We start from the raw sequence: 6,463 nt of genomic DNA, 5'->3' as shown, positions 1-6,463 counted from the left end.
AATGCAAAGGCAAGGCACCATTTCAACGGTTTTCAGTGCTCCCCTTCCCTTCTCTTGTCACTAGATTTGCTATGCTCTTGCTATCCAGCTCTCTTCTTGTTTCATAATTTCTTTTTTCTGATTTTTTTTCTGCTTCACAACTTCAAAGACTGTATGAGGAATCTTGGGCCTACTAAATCAATAGGAAAAGTTGATTTCTATGGGGACAGGTTTCATACAGTCTTTATTTCATAATAGAGGGGATATTATCCAGAATCACATAAGCCCATTGACTATGAAAATAAACGGGACTCAGATTCCTAAGCCATTTAAGTCTGTTTAAACATGGTACCCATGGTTTATACAGGCTATGAAAGAAATACTTGGTTAAATGCTCAGAAGGAATTAACAAAGTATTTTGAGCAGGCTGGTACCTCTGAGAGGAGGACTCCTAGACTCTTCAATTAAAATATCTCAAAATAGACCACGAATTTGAATCTAACCCAAACACGTCTCCAGTGCTGGCGTGGGAATAGATGTCCTCCAAACATACCGCTGCAGTTAATTTGCATGGCCAAAAGGCGGGAGTGGGACCAGGTGGAAATCTAGCTAACAACAGGACTGTTTCCATTTTGCCTCGCTTCCTAGCTTGCGCTTCCAGGTCCCGCGCTTGTCAGATGAGGCGGCACAAAAGTAAGGTTGCATAAATCTTAATAAATCTCTCACTAGTTGTGGCTTCATCTTTCCATTTTGGGCTCAGAAGTTCTGGATACAGAAAGCCAGTGTGCTGCCAATGCAAAAAAGGAGCATGGAAGATCTTGAAAAGCTTTAATTGAGATGGTAATTAAAAGCTGTTTGAGAACAGTGGAGGCTGGAGCTAGTACGTTATGGTGTCTTTTGGTTCCAGTAACTATTGAGGTTCATAAATTATCTGGCCTGAAAACTGAGAGGAAGAGGGGATACATAGAAATGAAATTTCCAACACTGAAAAAAGCAAAGATAGCAAAAGCTCTGCCTTTGAGCAACACCAGCCACTGTGAATATATCAGCCAAACACTCTGACTCTGCCCTGAATCCTGAGTCAAACTCAAAATTAAGATTTAAATTAAACTCTTGGAATTAAAACTTCCTACAGATATGTGCCCAGGAAACTGTGTCCAACAACAGCACTGCTCCTCAGGACAGTGCTTCCCTGGCCCCAGAGCTGGGCAGAAAGTGAGACTGGGGGGAAGCGAAGGGTGAGAAGCTGCTGCCGGGTAGATGCCAGTCGGGCACGTGGGAGCCAAACTGCCTCCTCAGCCAGGTTAGGGCTGCAAAACACATTCCTGCAAGGGTCAGAACAAATGCTAACTCCACTGCTTTCACAAGACAGTGCAAATTCACTTTTATGACTTAAGCTTTCCCTTAAGAGTTACACCATTAAACTCACAAACACAGCTTCTGCAAGCGAAAGAAAGAAGGATGGGAAAAATAGATATTCTGCAATTCATACTTATGGCAGGGCATCTTCTATGGAAAATTCCTACAATGCTAACAGCAATAGCTTTCTTTAATCCATTGTAAGAGTGAACTAATTCTTTACTAAACTGTAGCAGAGAGTTAAAGCAAACCAACTATAGAATATTTAGATTTTTATCCTTTAAATTATGCATACTTTTTTCACAGAGATGTAAAAAATTCTAGGCAGAAAAAGCAACTGAAGTAATTTAAATCCTTGCTTTTACAGAAATTAGCACCGAGATTAATTGTTATCACAACATGATTTTCTGCAACTAATTTTCCATAAGGATTTACACAAGAGATATTTCAACTGACCAAAATGTATGCAATCTAACTAGCTGTCATACTGCATTGAAAGCAAACACGTACTGCTGTTAGACTTCAAATAGCTAATAAAAAAATTAGGTATCTTGCATTTTGGAGAACAAACAAGACAACTGCATTCCATACAGCAATCCTTCTCTGTGAGTATTTACATTGATTAGATAGTCCCAAGAAAACGCACTGGAGAATGTTTGATTCTAGGCTGAGACTGTACGCAGGCACTCTGCTTTAAATTTATGGCAGCTAAGGGCATTGGTTACTGCTGTGATGCATATTTGGATATGCATTATCAGACTGTGCCAGAAAAGCTTACAAGGATAAAGTTGAGGACTAATGCTTTTTCAAGCAAAATTCAAAAAATGCCACTCAATTCAATAATGTATCTCAAGCCTGGGATGGATACAACCTGGACGTAAAAGGAGAGGCACTCGGTTTTCTTGCCTTCCAAAAAGGCTCTAGACAAAGATTTTAGAAGTGCACCTGAAATTAGGTTTCCAACAGGTTCCTAGTCAGGTAGTTAAACAAATTTTTTTTATTTTCAGCAGCCGAGCTCTAGCTCTAGAAAGGCATAGAAAGGCTCCAGACCTAGAAGGGCTCAGGAAAGCTCTACAAAGCCTCTTGCAAAACAATGAAAGAAAAAGGGGTGGGTGACAGGGATGTGCAGGAGGCCCTAAAAGGGGGTCCCTGGGAAGTTCTATATTCAGAAAGGGCCCATAAGGGTGCTGGATCTAGAAAAGCCGGCTGAGCTAGAAAGGGCTGCAGAAGGGCTCTGGAGAAGTCCTAGGTAGGCTCTGAGAAAAAGCTCAGGAAAAAGATCTACTGAGCCTCTAGACATGCTCCAGAAGCTAGGGATGACACACCACCCCACCCCCCAGCTCTATATCTAGAAAGGCCCCAGATCTACAAAGGTGATAGATGTCGTCAGAAAGGCTCTCGACATCTCTAGCAAAGTTCTAAATCTCCATAACTCAAGCTCTCAGCAGTTTCTAGATCTAGGAAGCAACAGGCAGCTGTAGACAGTGCTAGATCTAGAAACATCCTTTTAAAATGTTGTCTTTATTCCTTCAAACCAAATCCAAAAAGACCGAAGTAAATAGCATAAGTTATAAATCCTTCTGGGTGGGAGCATACCAGAATCATTTGACAATGAAGTTCGTTCCTTATGACTACGCTACTTATGCCAAGTTCCAATCATTTGACCTCTCCTGATTCCCCAAATTCCTGGCATATCTTTCATGAGCCACCCGACACACTTATAGTTCCTGGTAGTAGCAGCAAAAACCATGCTGTTTTTGTTGTCACTGCTGATACAGACACAGAAATATAGCTCTGAACTGGCAAGAAAAATAGAAGAAAAAAGGAACACACATGGATGGAGGACCTAAAGGGTTTTACATCATCTCATGACTTTCCCCAGTTCTCACTCGAGACAAGCTACACGCTGTTCAGTTTCCCCTTTTGCTTTGAGCAGTTGATTGAACGGCTATTGAGTGATGTTCAGACATTTATGATTTTCCTGCAATGTGACCTACATTGCTAAACTTCATAAATTTATTCTCCAAGGCAGTGTATCATTTTGCATGCCATACCCATCCCAAAGGAAGCTATCAGCAGGAGATGAGGCCCAGTTTGTAAAAGCTGAATGTCCTTCAGACATTTTTAGCTAATTTGTTTGTAAATGTGAAAGTTATTGTCAGAGTAACATACCGCATGAAAAGGCGCACTCTATCATTCTGTTTGCGTCTCTGTGGCCTAAACTTCATAAAGCACAGCTATAAATGTACCCTCTGTATGGCACGCTACAAATGGATACAACCAATTTCTGTCTTGACATTTGCATTTTTCTCCCTCCACTGACACAGTGTCTTTTCATTCTTTCTTTTTTTTTCCCTTGGCAGAAGCAAGGGTAGAAAAGATGCTGAAGCAAACACGGTATCATGAAGAAGGGAAATCAGGCGTTGTTAGCTGTCATTGCCCAGGCTTGCAGCTCCTGCCACGTTACTTTCTGTGGTTGCCACAGCTTCCGTTTGACTTCAGCAGCTTGTAAACATAAGTCAGGGTAAACTCAGTCCTAATAATAATAATACTGGAGATACCGCTCATACGTCCAAAGCAACACTTCTTGGTACTAAAACCTTTTCAGTCTTTGTTTATAACCAGCTTTGAGACCCGAGAAGTACCCAGGCAGCAAGGGAACAACACCCTCTAGAGTTCCTTCGTGCTGACATGCTTCAAAGTCCTGTCCTTTGTAAGCTGTTATTATTACTGTGCTGTTTTGACAGGATCTGCAGCCTTTCAGGTTCCCCTTAGCACCTGGAGCAATTTCCAAGCCAGAAGTATCACTGCGCTTGCTTGTTTGACCCCCCCTTCCACTGGTTATTGCAGTTCAATGCTTTCAGCCATACAACCATACCCACACTTTCTTTCACAGCTTTCAAATGCAGCAGTTTGCAGCTATGTAAAATTTCAATGACCTGACAATAGAATTGAATGCCTGTATCGCTTTTTTTTCACTTACACTGGTTTTATGCTTTTATTTCTGTAAGCTTTCGCCTGATCTGTGCTGTCATGAAGACAGACCAGGAGTCCCAAGACCAGTCCTCACCCCTCTAAGATGTAGGACAATCTTCCTCTGAACTAGTCAATGCAACAATTTCTACCGCAACAACGTGTGACATATCTGCAGGAAGAAAACCACCACCCCTGGCCTCAAACCTGACCTGTACTCAAACTCCAGACTTGTGCCAGCCCATTTGGTCTCCCGCCCTAATGCCGTGCAACACTTCCAAACGTCCAAATCAGAGTACTGGGCAATGTGAAAGGCTTGGAATAGAGGCAGTAAAGGCAGCTCCACATAAAGCTCAATTATTATTGTTACTCACTTTATAACACACAAAATCTGTTGCATCTGTGGGAGGTCCTTTACCCCACAGATGTGTGAAGGGTTGGTTGTGAGAGGAAGAGAGCAACATACGAACAGTATCAACCCTGACAATCTTAAAAAAATGGCTAACGCAGGAGTTGCCTCCATCGAAGCAGGTATTTCTTAAATCACAGGCAGGCCTTGTTATCAGTGGATGTGGACAAACAACTGGATTAAAAAAAAAGGAGGGGCATTGTCTCATTTGTCTGCCTCTGTGTGCTCCCATCAACATCTACATTCCCTTCTCAGCAGGCCTTCTTGGGGCTTGGACTCCAGGATGTCAGGGACAAGCTTTCACTATCTGATTACTTACGGTAGCTCTGCAGTATATGTAGAAACCACATGTATGTATACAGACATCGTTATATATATGCATATGTAGGTATATATTATGTGTATATATATTCTTCATGCATACATTTTGTCCACTACGTCCCCTCAGCAGATGAAAAAAATCAGATGTAGTCACTGATATATCTCAACCCATTGCAGACTCCCACCAGTCTGGCAAAGCTGCGCTAAACATTTTCAGCAGCATAATTCAGCACAGCAGCTACAAGGCCTCTGCCACAAATAACTCATCAGCTAGACTCCATCGTATGAAACCGTATTTAAATGAGAGATATAATCAAAGGTTACTTGCGCATAAAGAATAAAAAGTGAAGCAACCAGATGAGTTGGTTGCTTGGCATAGACTGACCAGAGAGCTTCAAAATGAGCCAGCCACCTCAGCTGGGCACCCCTTCCCCGGAGAGCTAAAAAAGGGTCTGGGGTTTGGGGAGCTGGGCCTTGGCCAGGTGAGGACAGTGGGTGAGCGGGAGGAAGCCCGGGGGTGGCAGGGCAGCTTGGACGTGTTGGCATTGCTGAGCAGATGTGTACGGGGGCTTTGTGCACGTGCAGGCAGCATTTGGTGAGCGCGCAGGTTTCTGCTGGTCGCGAAGTTGCACGGGAGAGCACCTAGACTCAGGGCTGAGCTGATACCTTCTTGCCAGCCATCCAATGCCTTCCTTCGTGCAATTTCTCATTAGAAATAAATGATTAAAAAACCAATTTAAATCTGGCTCCGTATAGCAAAAACTAAGAGAAAAGTCATGAGCAAAGGTCTGTCAGGTCTTGTTCACTCCACCATCAAGTGGCTTGACGCTCCCTGACTCAACAGTCAAAGAAAGGGATACAATTGCTAGAAGAGTTGATTAAAATGTACATAGTCTTTTACTCAGAGTAATGCATTATTTATGGCAGATAATTGAAATACATTGCTGTTTTGTAGGTGACCAATATAAAAAGAGCACTTGAGCTTTAAGGAAGAAATTGCAGTGTGACTTCATTGCACACTATCTCGCTTCTATGACTAATATTTCAAATTCAGTGATAGAATAATTTGATTAGAATATAAATTAGCTGTGAGGAAACCATCCCTGCTTTCTGTTTGATATTCTAAAAATCACATTACACACCTACAAGTTCGATTCATGAGTTCTCACACACTTTTTTCCACCTGAGGTCCTAATCCTATGAGCCTCTTTTCTCTCAGTTCCTGTTAAAGAGAGGCTACTTAACCTCTCCTCTACCCCTGGGAAAAGATTATTTTATCTTCTACCTGAAGATCCTTTTTTAAAAAGGCTTTCAGCTTGGTTTTGCTTCAAAGTATGGATACTAGTAATTGCTTGTTCCTACATATGCTATTATGGCTGGTATTAGCTTGTATGGTTTCCAAAGAACTAATTAATTGATGGG

General features: G+C 42.0%; 1 protein-coding gene across 2 annotated transcripts in view; it reads right to left on the bottom strand.

Moving 5' to 3' along the window:
* TENM1 (teneurin transmembrane protein 1) overlaps positions 1-6,463 on the bottom strand; it is a 257,419-nt gene that overhangs the window by 31,307 nt on the left and 219,649 nt on the right. The gene's annotated exons all lie outside the window — the stretch shown is intronic.

This window comes from Egretta garzetta, unplaced genomic scaffold, assembly GCF_000687185.1.
Source record: "Egretta garzetta isolate BGI_Z169 unplaced genomic scaffold, ASM68718v1 scaffold411, whole genome shotgun sequence".
Lineage (NCBI taxonomy): Eukaryota > Metazoa > Chordata > Aves > Pelecaniformes > Ardeidae > Egretta > Egretta garzetta.
This window is presented reverse-complemented; position numbering and strand designations above follow the sequence as displayed.